This window comes from Onychomys torridus, chromosome 11 (genome assembly GCF_903995425.1).
Source record: "Onychomys torridus chromosome 11, mOncTor1.1, whole genome shotgun sequence".
Taxonomy (NCBI): domain Eukaryota; kingdom Metazoa; phylum Chordata; class Mammalia; order Rodentia; family Cricetidae; genus Onychomys; species Onychomys torridus.
In genome coordinates, this window is record NC_050453.1 from 36,591,325 (window position 1) to 36,606,313 (window position 14,989).

The window sequence follows — 14,989 nt, forward strand, 5'->3', positions numbered from 1 at the left end:
AGGTGAGGTAGCTGTGGCTTGTTCTGCTTCTCTGATCTTCCAGCATTCACTTCAATACCTGGCTCCAGGATTGATTTTATTAATAGAACCATCTAAGATTCCTGATACATCAAGTAATATTATTTATTCATGGGACTATGCTAAGCATTGAATGGGTCATTACTAGCAATCCTTGGAAAATAATAGTTGCTCACTGAGGGAGTGTTCTATTCCCCTACGTTCTTGAGTCATCACATTTTCTACTGTGTGGCTTTGTTCTTACTCTTAGGGAAATCAGGGTCAATGATTTCAGACTGTTTTGATACCTGTTTAATTTGCTGCAATGTTATGATCAGGGACTGGAAAACAAACATGACCTGAAATTATTGCTGTGTTGCCATTATGAGTCCAAGAGTTTTATGTTGCAGCCAGGGACTTGGGTGTTCTTTTTCAGTTCAAACTGTTGCCCATGTTTCTTCATGATAAAAGTATTCTTGCTTCAGGAAGCAGATTTTAGGCATGTTTACTCCACTGTATGCCTAGAAAATTGTCTGTTGGTCACTTTGCCACTGCTGGGGAGAAAGCACAATTTAATTGATAATGTGGCAATGAACTTGAATGGATTATGATCCTGGCACCCTTGGGACTACCTGTTCATATCCCAGTTTCACTGTGGAGAGGTCTGGGTGATATGTGGTAGTACTCACCAGAGAGTTACACACAAGCACCTGCTTCCTTCTCCCAAGCTCTCTGGTGCTTAGCAACGTGGGAAGCAGGTTAGGGGGTTGTAGACTGGAGTCCAGGAGTGAAGTCAAATGAATCAGGAATAAGCAAGTTTATCAGGTGGTTTTGCACATCTCATAGGAGTTTGCAAGAGAGCTGATGTTACTTGTTTTATTAAGCATCTAGCATATACCAACTGTTCCGTATACATTAACTATTAGCAGTTATTATTATCATATTTATTTTATTAAGATTGCCTTTGGCCTTCAAGGGTTCACAGTATGGCAATAATAATATATGCAATATGAATAGTAATGATATACAATATTAATAATTAATCTGAAATTTCAAAATGTTCCAAAATCTAAAAGCTCCTGTTTGCCTGTATGGTACCATAAGTGGAAAATCCCACAACATGAAATTTTATTTAATGGACCAAATTATTTTAATTTGTTTATTTTGGGAAGAAAACAACAGGTTTATTGAATGTCCTGTAAGGGGCAGCATACTGGGCAGTGACAAAAGTACTGCCTGCGCCCACAAAATTATTAAAAATATGTATTATATAAAATTATCCACATGCCATATGTGCAAACTATATGTGAAATATAAGTGAATTTTCAGTTTTAGACTTGGATCCCATCCCCAAGATAGTTCACTGCATATATGAAACTATCCACAACCAGAAAAAAAAAATCCAAAATCTCAAAATATTCTGGTTCTAAGCATTTAAGTAAGGAATGATCAGTTGTAGTGTCATCAATATTTCTAGTAGAGTACAATAATTTCAATGATGTATGCATTTTCTAATGATTATATTACAGTAATAACATTGTTATTATCATTATTTTATGAACTAGCCACTGTTCCAACACTATCACATGGCTAACCTAATTTAATGCTCCCAATAACTCTCTCAAACACATACTACTGTTATTATCACTTTACAGATGAGGAACAAGAGCTCAGAAAGGAGAAACTGACCCAGAGGCACGTGTTTACCGTTGGTACAGTGATGCTCTGATGATGCTACTGGATGCTATCAGTGTACCTCAGATGCCAGGTAAACATGAACTACTTAACCTTCGTGTCATGGAGCTGAATTTTAAAGACTCAGAATTACCTGGATATAAAGGAAGAGAAAAGCTTTCTCAAACAGGGAAAATGGCATGAACACAGAGCTAAAGTCTGAAGTCACTGACAGGAAGTATCACATTAATGTAAAGAGATGTAGTGGGAAGACAATGGAGATGGGGACAGGTTGCAGGGACATCATGTTAGAAGGGGAGCCAGGACCAGATGGTAAACAGCATTGCCTAGTCCTTGAGGAGTCAGACACTACATTGTACATGACAGGGACTCTTTGGAGAGTTTCCTGTAAAAGAGAGACATGATCAGAATAAAGGCTTGGTGGATTTCTGGGGAAGTAAAGACAATAGATGGATAATGGGAAGAACAGTTAGTTCTCCAGAGGAGAGAGGAGGAGAGTATCAAGTGGGGCCATGGTAGAAGGGGTGGAGGGGAAGGGGAATAAAATATCACTAGAAGTCAAAATCATCCAGATTGGGTGAGTGACTGAGAGATAGTAGGGTAGCACAGAAGGAAGGACAAATGGAGATGACTCCACAGGCTGAGCTGCAAATGAAGGAAAGCAGGTTGAACCTGGGGAATGTGGAGACTGCACACTGGGTTAAGAAACTGCTTTATGTAAAGTTACTAGAGGACACCAGGGAGACATGGCCAAATGGCAACTAGTCTTGCTAGTCTGGTGTTCATGGGTAGTGCTACAGAGTTTTTAAAGTGGGAAGGGGAAGTAGCTGCATACACACACATAGATTAAGGTCCCAAATACTAGATGAAACCTCCAAGGACCATTAAAAAAGTGCAATGTGATGATAAAAGTCCAGAGAATCATCTCCTGGGAAATAACAACATTTAAAAATCAAATAGGAAAAATTTGTTGGTAGAGAAGGACATTACTGATAAAAGGCAAAGTAGAGCACAGTCATTAAAAATCCTTAACAGGACACTGTGCCCCATGCTGCAGAGTTAAGGAAAGCACCAATATTAGGTTGCATTCCTATCTAGACATCAGGACTTGGGCAGAACAAGTCTCTACTGAAGGGGAGACATGAAAGCCAGTGGACTGAGAGGAAAATGGGATGTGAGGAAATGAAGGGAGAGCCTTGAACATTGTCAGGGGTCACCATGACATCCAAACCACACCCCCTTGTTCTTCACACACCCTCTAACTTACCTTACTCTGACTCCTGTGTATTCCTACATCCCAGAGCCAGATATAATAAGGCTAGAATAACATAATTGATTTTCCAAACCAAGGCCAGGGTTCTCAAATTTAGATGTTGTTACTGCAGATTCAGCTACTCAATTTTTACAAATTATATTTGTGTATGTGTGCATGCATGTCTCTCTATATATGCACATATGTACATGTGTTTGCAAGTGGAGGCCAGGGGTTGACAGTCCTTTATTGCTCTTATTTTACTTGGACAGGTGTAAATCAGGCTGGTGTTAAATGGTTAATTGGGATCTTCACGCCTTCACCTCTTCTGTATCCTCTACTGGTATACAGCACCAGAACTGGCTACACCTTAGTTTTTGAGACAAGTTCTCTCACTGAACCTGGAGCTTATCAATTCAGCTAGAATGGTTACTCAGAAAGCTTCAGGGATCTCTCTGTCTCTCCCTCCACAGCGCTGGGATTATGGGCATGTACCACAGTGTTTAGTTTTACATGGGTGTTAGGTTGAAACTTGGGTCCCCAAGCTTGAGTGTTCAGCATTTTACTAACTGAGCCACTTCCCTAGCTCCCACACTTATAAAAGGAAATGTCATCTTTCTGCATTGACAAATGCAGGATGAAATGGAGAGACAGCTCCCTCACCACTAGCTCCCACTCTAAGCTGTCACTATTTCTTTCTGAACTGCAACATGATACTCTTGGCACTCCTACACTTGTATGCCCCAGTGAAGACAAAACATTCCTTTGAAGAAGGAAACTAATTCTAACCTTGCCTTTATTCAAAGCAATTTAATATCCTCTCTTCTCACCTAAAATAAATCTCGGGTCCAACCAAGTAGCCTAGCTGGACTGATTCTTTGCTTTCATTTCCGATCTGTCTGTCTTAGTTAGGGATTCTATTGCTGTGAAGAGACACCATGACCACGGCAACTCTTATAAAGGAAAACATTTAATTGGGGTGGCTTGCTTACAGTTCAGAAATTCAGTCCATTATCATCATGGTGGGACATGGCAGCATGCAGGTAGACATGATGCTGGAGAGGTAGCTGAGAGTCTTACATCTTACAGGCAACAGGAAGTGGTCTGAGTGTCACACTGAGAGAAGCTTGAATGAAAGAGACCTCAAAGTCTGCCCCCACAGTGACACACTTCCACCAACAAGGTCACACCTACTTCAACAAGGCCACACTTCCTAATAGTGCCACTGCATTTGGGTACTATTTTCTTTCAAACCACCACTCTATCTATCTATCTATCTATCTATCTATCTATCTATCTATCTCTCTATCTATCTATCTCTGGTCTTAATGCTTTTCCACCTAGCAAGTAAATGCCTGTATCAGGAACAAACAAATGTTCCTTCTGAAATGCTATCCTCTAGAGAGTTTCATTTCATTTGTACTGTTTCAATGTCATACATAGATGACAGACAGACAGTTGTATGTGTACAAGTATACATAATGATTTTTCTTCATCAATTTTTCTATCTATAGATATGTGGGAATGCCCCCAAGTACATATCCACCCACAAAAAATGTAAGCTCTATAAAAGTATTAAATTTTGTCTATAGCTCTCTCTAGGATAGAATTAGAACACAGTTGGCCATTTAATACATAACCATTAATTCAAAGGGGGAAGAGATCCTTATGTGTAATTGTCCTAGCGAGGGTTTCTATTGCTGTGAAGAGACAACATCACAATGGCAACTTTTGGAAAGGAAAACACTTATTTGGGGCTGGCTTACAGTTTTAGAGGTTTAGTCCATTGTCATCATGGCAGGAAGTATGGCAGGTGCAGGAAGACATGGTGCTGGAGAAGGGGCTGAGAGTTCTACATCTTGATCTGCAGTCACCAGGAAGAGACAGTGAGCAATGCTGGGCCTAGCTTAAGCTTCTGAAACCTCAAAGTCCTCCCACACAGGGACACACTTCCTCCAAGAATGCCACACCTACTCCAGTAAGGCCACACCCACAAATAGAGCCACTTCCTGCAAGCCTATGGAGACCATTTTCTTTCAAACCACCAGAGTAGTTGATACACGTCTCAAACTCTAAAATCAAAATAATAAGGCAAAACCAAAATTAAGCAAAAAATTTCTATGGCAAATGTGTACCAAACATTTCTGGTGTGTCTAGGGTCATGTTGCATATGGTATAACAAAGAGATGCTTGGCCCTTCTCCATGCTAAGCAGCCAGTTAAGTTAATTCAATAAAGTGGATTGTAAGAATTTTTTAAGGAAAGTAATAGCAGTATCTATATTAAAATCCTAATTCATGTATATACTGTTATTGTCTTGTTCTGAGACATGGGACATTTCCTAATCCTATCATTATCTCATCCTCTGCCATAAACGTGTCCTTCTTCATCATTACCTGACATCATTCACTACTGGAGCCTTGACTTAATTGATCTTCATTTCTTCACTGAAGGAGCTGTCCTAGCTTGCTGTTTAGGGATTTCCTAAACACTGTCATTTTCCCTTCAGCTCTAACCTTTGACCCTTTCATCACTGATAACTTCAGAATTCTAAGCACAGGATGCAGATGGACCTGTTATTACATCTGAACTACACCAGTAGCTGAGATTAGTCATACCTGAGGCACACTAGTAGCTGAGGTCAGTCAAACCTGAAACATACCAGTAGCTGAAGTTAATCAGTGACTTGAGACAATTGTTTCCAATGTCAATGATATGGGAATTTTTGCCTATGACCCATCCAGTCTCAAAAATATATCATTACATATTTACACACACTGAAACTTTGTGCACCTCTTCTTTCTGGTCTCCATAGATTGCTGAATAGGGTCTCCAAGTCCAGTAAGGGAAAGGAGCGAAATCAGCAGCTTTGATCACTTGGCAAGGCCTTTGCCTCAGCAGGCTTTCCCTCAGACTCATTGCTCATTGAAAAAGCCTCACCAGTTACCCCACTAATTCGAAAAACTATCACATGCATGAGGCTATATGAACTCCAAGATGAAACAAGCAGAAATGATGATCACACTGCAGTACAAGACCGAAGAATGTGTTCCTCTATTAAACAAAAACATCGATAGAGTAATGATTAACCTCATTCAAAGCAGGCAGTCAGCCCTGTGTGATTACTCTCAGAATAACAAAGAAAAGAAAGAAATCTGATACAGTGTTGTGATATCTCCGAAAGCAGGAGGTTTAGAAGGGTTCATGTATATTCTTCTCTGAATTCAGAGGAGAGAATAGATTCATTTATTCAACTAACATGTATTAAGCACAGCACTGAAGTGACACAGGACTATTAAGGAGGCACACTGTTCTTTCACCAGCATTTCTGAAAAACAGACATAGAAACAAGCAGCGATAACAAACTCATGCGTGGAATAAACAAGCACCAGATGAGGGCTAGGTCAGGAAGGAAGGATGGGGAATAAAAACGAGCCGGAGTGAAACAAGTCAATCTGTCCTTTTACAATTATCCAACGAGTTTCCACATCCCTCACACTGAGACAAACATAAGACAAGGGTGCCAGCTCAGATGATCTGGAAACTTCCCACAGAAAACAGAACACACTCACTAAAGCTAAGTCAAAATAAGTGCAGCATAGCGGAATCTGCAGGTTGAGTGGCAAAACAGTGTGTGTGCTTCAAGAAGTGTGGGAAAGATAAATCTCTGCTGTGGTGAACTTGGAGAGAGCTTCACGGGGGAAATAGGAATTGATTTGATATTAGATGAGGGGGAAATTTGAACATATGAAAAGAACACTCATCCTAGTCAATGGAAACCAAGTAAATAAGTTCTACGGATGAGAAAGTATGTGACCAAGATGTTGGTTAATGTCTCCTGTTATAAAATGCGACAATCTCCGGCTCAATTAAAGCTGCCTTTTTGTTCACAGAGTCTAATCCAGACGTTCGAAAGTCCAATCCAGGTGTTCACCGTTCTCAGAGAGTGGGTGACTTTCTGCCTAATCATTTAAGGACTGGGGTTCTTGTGACTTTGGGTATGTGTACCTCTGGGTCTTTATATTCCTTTCTCTTTACAAGCTGCATGGGAAGGAGAATGAAAGGACAAGCTGTGTGTGGAGAATTCCCACAGGCCAGGTCTAGCAGTGATAAACCTCAGGTTTGCCCACGTTTTCCTGGCTAGAATTTGTTCCCAGTACCGTGATCTGTTACAAAGGGGTGCCTCATTACACGCCTAGAAGGGTGAGGAAGTAGGATGTGTTGGCTTCATAGTAGTCTCTACCACAACCCACAGCTAGAGCTGAGAGAAAGAGAAATAAAAGGTAGAAAGTGTAAGTCATCAGGCTGCTCTCTGGAGGATTGGTGAGGAATGATAAGTATGCATAAGTCTGAAAACCAAACCAGATAACACACCCAAGTCTCTTGAGGTTGCTGCATAGCCTAAATGGGGAGGAAATTCTTGGAACTAGGGGGTTGCTCAAGGCAGCCTAGGTGGGAAAGCTTCCAAGGGAGATATGAAAACAAAGGTGAGCCTTTAGGAATGGATTGTAAGAGGCAGGCAGTGTATGAGTGGATATCCCAATTGAGAAATACAGACAAGGGGTGGAGAGAAAGCAAGGGATCACAGGTGATAGGGGGCACAAAGATCACTGTGAAGCTGGCAGAAGTAGATGCAAATCAGGCAACCATGAATGGGTAGCTTTTAGAAACGGGGCCATGGGGACTAATCCTTCATTTATAAGACTATCCCACATTGCAGGACTATCAGCATACCTGAATGCCACCCATTAAGTGTTGGCACTGTTTGCAGGAAATAATGACAGTAGAAGTAATCCACATTCCAGATCTTTTGAGGGAGAGAGATAGAGAAGCAACATCTCTCTTCATAACCTTGGAATCAGAGTAGAGATGCCAGAGAGATGGAAAAGCAACCCCTCTCTTCCTGACCTTGGGATGAGAGTAGAGATGCCAGCAGGAAAGGATGGTCTTGGCTCCTAGATGTGAGCCTGCAGAGGTCAAGATAGGAGAATTAAGATAGGAATCTCTCATGGGTCTTGAACTGAGCAGTGTGTTAAAATGGGTTTGCAAATTTGATACTTTCAAGCTTGCTGTCCAAGATACAGTAACAACAATTTAAAGTTGTGTTTCAACTTGAGGTATAACTCACAAATGACAGATATCTAAGTCGAGTTGATCCATCCACAAATAGCCATTCAAATATTAAATGATAAATTCCTGAAAATTCAGGGTGCTCCTATCTGCAGATCACTAAATCTATCTCTTACTTTCCAAGGCTAGATGGTATGAAGATGAAAGTAACTCATCCTAATGAAAGAAATCAATCCGGCAAGAAACCAGGAGTGTTAAACACATTTGAAAGCATCTACATTTCCTGCACATCCAGCTTATATTCGAAATGTTTGGACTGCCAAGAGCACCATTGCAGCTACTTCAGATATGCCAGGTTTTCCAGACAGTGACATCTTGCTTTGGTTCCCAAACCACTGGAAAGCATACTCTAGGAAATGACAGAATGGCTGATGGCCAGGCTATACATTTGTCCCTGTATCCTTTGCCTCATGAGCGGCCCTTGAAAACAAGAGTTGTTACCTGAAGAGCAAGTTTGGGGCTAGGGGATGACTGGTTGGCTGGGATTGCCTTTTCTTCTACAATCACAGAGCACACTGTGGCCCTCACAGCACTGAGGTGGAACAATCAGGGAGGCAGGTTGGTGCACCTGCAGACCTCATGGGAAGCACCACTTTAAAGTGTCTCAGCTGCAAGAGAGACATCACAAAAAATGGATGTTTGAAAATAACCATGATGAGCGTCAAAATGGGGCACTTAAAAGGTCTTCAGAGGATAAAAGTTAGGGTTACAAAAACAATTCTAGGGAACCATCCCTCATAACAGGAAACAGGCAACACTTCCCAAGCTATCCAGTTTCTTTTAAAATGAAAAATCTTCTCATGGCATTCTTGTGATACAAATATCATGTAGACAAACAAGCTTCCTCTTTTTTGAAAATTTAGACACCCCCAAGGAGGACTCTGATGTGATTATTTGGACATCATTATTTTCTAAGAAATGCACTGAAGCAATGGGGCTTATGATTAAGAAATGGAAGAGATGGGTAACTTTGCTACATTTGGGACATTAAGATACAGGACACTAGAAGGTTTCACTCATTACAAAGGGTAGAAGAAGAGAGATGTGCTGGTTTGTTTTATGTCAACACAACTTAGAGACATTTGGGTAGAGAAAACCTCAATAGAGAAAATGTCTCCACCAGATTGGTCTGTGGACCAATTTTCTAATCAGGGATTGATATGAGAGGACCCAGCTCATTAAGAGTGTGGCCAACCCTGGGCAGGTGGTCCTGGAGCAAATAAGAAAACTGTTTGCATAAGCCATGAGGAGAAAGCCAATAAGTAGCATTCCTCCATGGCCTCCTTTTCAGTTCCTTAGCAATGAATGGTAACCTGAAAGTTCTAAGATGGAATAAACCCTTCCCTCAAGGCATCATAGTGTTTTATCAAAGCAATAAAGACCCTAACTAAAACAAGGAATTAGGAAGACGTGGGGGAGGGAAGAGTGCCTCATTCACACATCGCTCTCCTTAACGCTGGAGACAAAGTAGAGCAGTTCCTTTCGCTTTATGGCATGCTTACTGTTTACATGGGGCCAAGAGTACCGGGATCTAGGCATCCATTAGTCAACAAGAGTTCAAAACAAACAAAAACTCACTCTATCATTGGAAGACAGAAAACGGTGTGATGATTGGGAAGATCTGTTTCTGTTTGGGATCAAGATCAAAGAATCCTAGGAGTAGGTGATGGTGCAGAGAAAGCAACCAATAAGAAGAAATCCTGTGATCACAGACCAATGTGGAGGAAGGGAGGAGGGGAAGGCCAGGTTGCCCTGCACAGCTAAGGAAGATCAGAGGCAACTGCTGGGCGTGAATCTGAGGAGGAAGAAGTACAGAAGCTGTAAAATGTAGATACTGTATTCTTGACCTCAGCAGGTCTCCTAGTTTGCCTGATCTTTATCCTTGTGTGTGTGTGGGGGTGGGGTGGGGAATGTAGCCTGCTGAAGGGCTTGATATGCAAACCTTTGATCAAACACTGGGGATGGATCTGATGAAGCATCACTAGCTGAACCTTCAATAATAGTCCAGCAATCCACTAAATGTCCCCTTTGTGTCTTGCAATCTGTGTACTTTCTGATCTTGTAGGAATTCCTTCAGGAGCCTGCTTGGAATCAATGAAAAAAAAATCTTTAATATCAACAGATGGTTATTGAATAGTAAGAAACGGCACATAAAAGTTCAATAGCAGCTTTCCTGGAAAATCTAGACCTGCTCATTCCACTTCAAACAGGTAGATCACCCTGCTGTCCATCAAAGATGCGGGGAGCCCTCTCACTTCAGTGTGGGCACTTACCATTTACTCTGCAGACCTTCCCAGAGAGAAACACAAAGCATCCATCTTCCATCAAGTTTTGCTTCCATGTTACCATCTTGGCAGGCCAACCTGAAAACCCCTTTGAAATTGCACACTTAAAGCACTCCTTCCTCCTTGCCCTCCTCCATTTTTCCCACAGCACTCACTATCTTCCGCATACTATATAATTTACTTTTTAAATTATAAATGTCTCTCCATCCCCTGCTGAGAATGGAAGCTCTGTGGGCCTGTGGATGTTTTTCTCCCTCTTCTTGTTTCACTTCTGTATTCCATAATCTTGAATAGTTTCTGATACTAACTAAATTATTTACTGAATAAATGAATGAGTGAATGAATGATAGCTCTGGTCCGTTTTTATCTCTTAAAAATTAGCCTGGTAAAGCAGCCTCGTATAATATCTCCAGCCTCTCAGATCTCTGGTAATTGGCTCTAGAGAAATAACATTGTCAACATAGCCAATAAATACCCTTTACATTACTAGGGCATCTTATCAGGACAGTCAAAATAGCATATCAAAGATATGAACGAGATAGGGGTGGAGAAAGGAAGGTATGGGGAGAAAAAGAGGAACAGGGAGAGAAGTCAATGGGGCGGGGATACAGGGACAGAGACAGAGAAATGAAGAGACAGAACCAAGAGTCAGCCAGCACGCAGTGTGTGTTGGATGAAATGAGCACGGCATCCATAGGCTCATGTATTTGAGTATTTGGTTCCCAGTTGGCAGATTCTTTGTGAAGGATTCAAAGGTGTGGCCTTGCTGGAGTAGGTGTGTCACTTTTGAAATCTGAAAAGTCCACTCAAAAGTCCAAAAGTCTAGCTCACTCTCTTTAGGTGCAACTTATGGATCAGAAGTGAGCTGTCAGCTACCGCCCCCAGCTCCTTGCCTGCCCATCTGCTAGATGCCACACTCCCCGCCATGATGATCACGAACTAACCCTCTGAAACTGTAAGCAAGCCCCCAGTTAAATGCTTCTTTAAAATTTGCTTTGGTCATGGTGTTCCATCACAGCAGTAGAGTAGTAACTAAGACACAGAGAGAGGGATAGCATATTATCAAACATCTACCAGACTGTTCTCTGTCAATGTCCTACCCTTGTGTCACCAGCAGAATAAGACTGCCCTAGCTTGGTCGGGAGTTGTTTAGGGGCTGCCCCTTGTCTCTTCCATCTACTGTGGAAGGCAGTGTCTGGTCTTATAGATGTGCTGTCATTGAACTGGGCAAGATCAGGTGGATTGATTAGCCACTTAGCAAAATGCTCACCAAGATTTCTTCAGAGAATTAAATGTAATGCAGACTGCATATTGACAGAGACAAAATGCCTCTTTGAAGTGAATGCTAGGATGCTTAAGAGTTGTTTTTATTAGGACTTGTATTCAAGACCTTGAATTTCAGTGTGTGTGTTTTCCTAATGGAAGCAAAGCTTTGCAATTATGTCAAAAGTGATTTGATACACAAATATTAGCTTTATAGCCAACTTCGTGCATTCGATGTACAAAGCAAGGTCAACCTTTGCTTTACTGTGGATTTTGAAAACTCCCCAGGCCCTCATTACCTTCCAACAAAACATAAATTTGTAAGCCTACAGTTGTTTTGTTGTATGCAAGCCTCTTAACACTCTCCACCCTTCCAAAGTCTCATTTTAGTTTCTGAAGAGATTTTCCCCTACTTTGCATCCCAAATGACTTTAAAGCCTGGGGTTCAGATGAACATTAGCCCTACCAGTGTGTGAAGCAGTGTCTGGCCCCCATTGTCCTGTGGAGGATGGGCTTTATGCAGTGCTAAGAAATGGACTTTGTGGTCTCATAGTCCTAAATTTGAATTTCATTACATGGCTGACTCTGGTCTTGGATAGATACATCTCTAGCATGTTATATAATAATATAGGTCACTGTTTTTGAAGTGTCATTGTTACAAAATATGGTGCACCTCACATGAGGGTCAACAAGAAGACATCCATTCCATCTCCCTTGTTGGACTTTACCATCATCTATGACTATTCTCCTTCAAGGGTGCCCTAGGTCCAGGGTCCTATAAATCCCAACTCATTTCAAACCCATCTGGTCTTACTCCAGGTATATAATGAGACTGAAATGATGAGCTCAGCACAGCTCTGCAAAAAATGTTCTTGTCACTGAGCAGCTGAAGCTACAGCTGAGGAAGATGGTTACACACAGGTAGGGACAGTCCTGGCTTTACTGTATTTTGAAGGGTGTCCTGTATTCTAAATGTCTGTAACTTTATCCAGTAAAACCCTCAAAAGGTTAAAGAGTTGTACTCCATCACCTACATGGGAGTTTCTCCCATATAAATACAGAAGTAAAGCATTTATTGTCAATGGTTCCTAACTAGAAATTTAGCGGGAACCCTCACAGTGTATACCAGAGATGTCTCTGCACTGATGTAAATTGGTGCCATTTGTTTACTTCCATGTACCAGAAAACACTTCCTCATTTAATTCTTATTTTTTAAACAAGGCATATCTAGTTCTACCTTTACTACAGTAAAGGAAATTTAATACCAAGGTTGTGATTTAAGGAAATGATGAAGATAAACCATGGGGGGGGGGAGAAAAAGCCATAATTAATATCATAAAATGTGTAAAATGTGTGCAACACTGAAAATAAAATGTATAGTTAAAGAGGACAGAGACATTGCTACTATCCATCATGAAAAGAGGGTACCCCACTCAAGACTGTACACACATTGAAAAGAAAAGTGGAGAGGCAGTAAAAATAACATTAACAAATTCTACAGCTTAAATAAAATGGAAAAGTTTCTTGAAAAACACATTTCACCAAATAGACACAAGATGAAATAGGGCCCACATGTTCTTTTGTTAAAGAAATTAAAAGTATTAAGCAGGCATTGTAGCACATTCTTAGCATCCCAGCAGTCTGTGGGTCAACAAGGGAAGACATGGAGGACAAGCTGGGCTACAAAACAAGATCTGTTCCAATAAGAAATTGGGTTTATTATCAAAAACCTTTCCATACAGAAAATCGTAGGTTCAAGCGGGGCTCTGGTCACTGTCACATTACTATCTCGAATTCCAGAGGCAGGAAACTTATAAAGAAAAATGATTTAATTTGGTTTGTGTTTCTAGGTATTCTAGTCCAAGATGGAGTAGATTCATTCCTTTGAGCCTCTGGAAAAGATAACAAGTCTAGCAATATAAGGCAGAGAAAAGCAATTAAATTCTGAGCCAGGAGCTAGAGAAAGAAAATAATTGAATCCCATAAGCCCCTCCAAGGGCATGCCCCTAATGACCTCAAGGCATTCCAGTAGGTCCCACCATCTAAAGTTTTACCAGTTTCCAATAATGTCATCCTGGACACTGAAATTCAATACATGGACTTGGAGAACAATATCTCAAACCATAGCAAGTGGTTTTAAAGATGAGCTCCACCAAGCCTATAGGGACGAATCCACCATTTCCCTACTAATTTTCTGAGGTAAGAATAACACTGATGGCAAAAACTGGAAAAGAAATTGCAGAAAAATAAATCACAACTCTCATGAGCAAAATACACATATACTGAACAAAACAGTTCTAGAATAAAGAGGATGTTGCTTTATTAGAACATTTAAACATCAATGTTATTCAATATATTAATAAGAAGCTGAGATAAATTATTAATAAATTCAGGAGATTCAGGGAAAGTAGTTGGCATTTTTCTAGTCTGGAAGAAGATATTTGAGGTTTTAAGTTACATACATTAGAGTATATTGTTTGCTTGCTTTTATTTTATTCATCATTATTAAAATGTATTTGACAAATTAAAACTATATATAATTATAGAGTACAACATGATCTTGGGACATACATATGCATCATGAGATACTAAACTTAAGATTATAAGATGTTTAAGTAAAGGTACCTAACATATCTATTATTTCACATAGGTATCTGTTTTGCTACAGGAGTATTTAAGATCTACCTCAGCAACTTTAATTATAATCTATGATTTAAAACATCATACTTAGTGTAGGACACTAAATATTTTTGTATAATATTATAAACAAACAAGGATGCCCACTTTCACCGTTCCTATTCACCATTTTACTGGAAGTTATTTATACTCAAGGAAGCAAATGAATAAAAGGAAACAAATGACTCAAAAATAAAACAGAAAAATAAAGATGTCTAGTTGCAACTGACATGATTTCTTCAGAAAATTCCAGGGATTTGCAAAGGCTCTAGAATAACTAAGAAATGTATTTAACCAAATTTCAGCACACAAAGACAGATTGAAAAAATATACATTTTACATACAAAGCAATGATAATATTTAATGACAAATGATTTTATTTCCAATATCATAAAATTTATAAATTATTTAAAAAAGTAAGTTTAACACAATGTTCAAAAAGTGAAAACTATAAGAAACACTGAAGAGATATTAGAAGCCAAATACAAAGAAAGATATACAATGTTCATAAAACATAGGACTGATATTACGGAATTCTCTATGAACTGATTTCAGTTCTCCAAAAACAGTTGGAAAAACAATCCCAATGCAAATCTCAGGAAATTTGTAGGCATTAAAACTGATATATTAAAGTATATATGATAGTACAAATGTCTGAACTATCCAAATGTAATAGTAAAAAAATTAAGTTA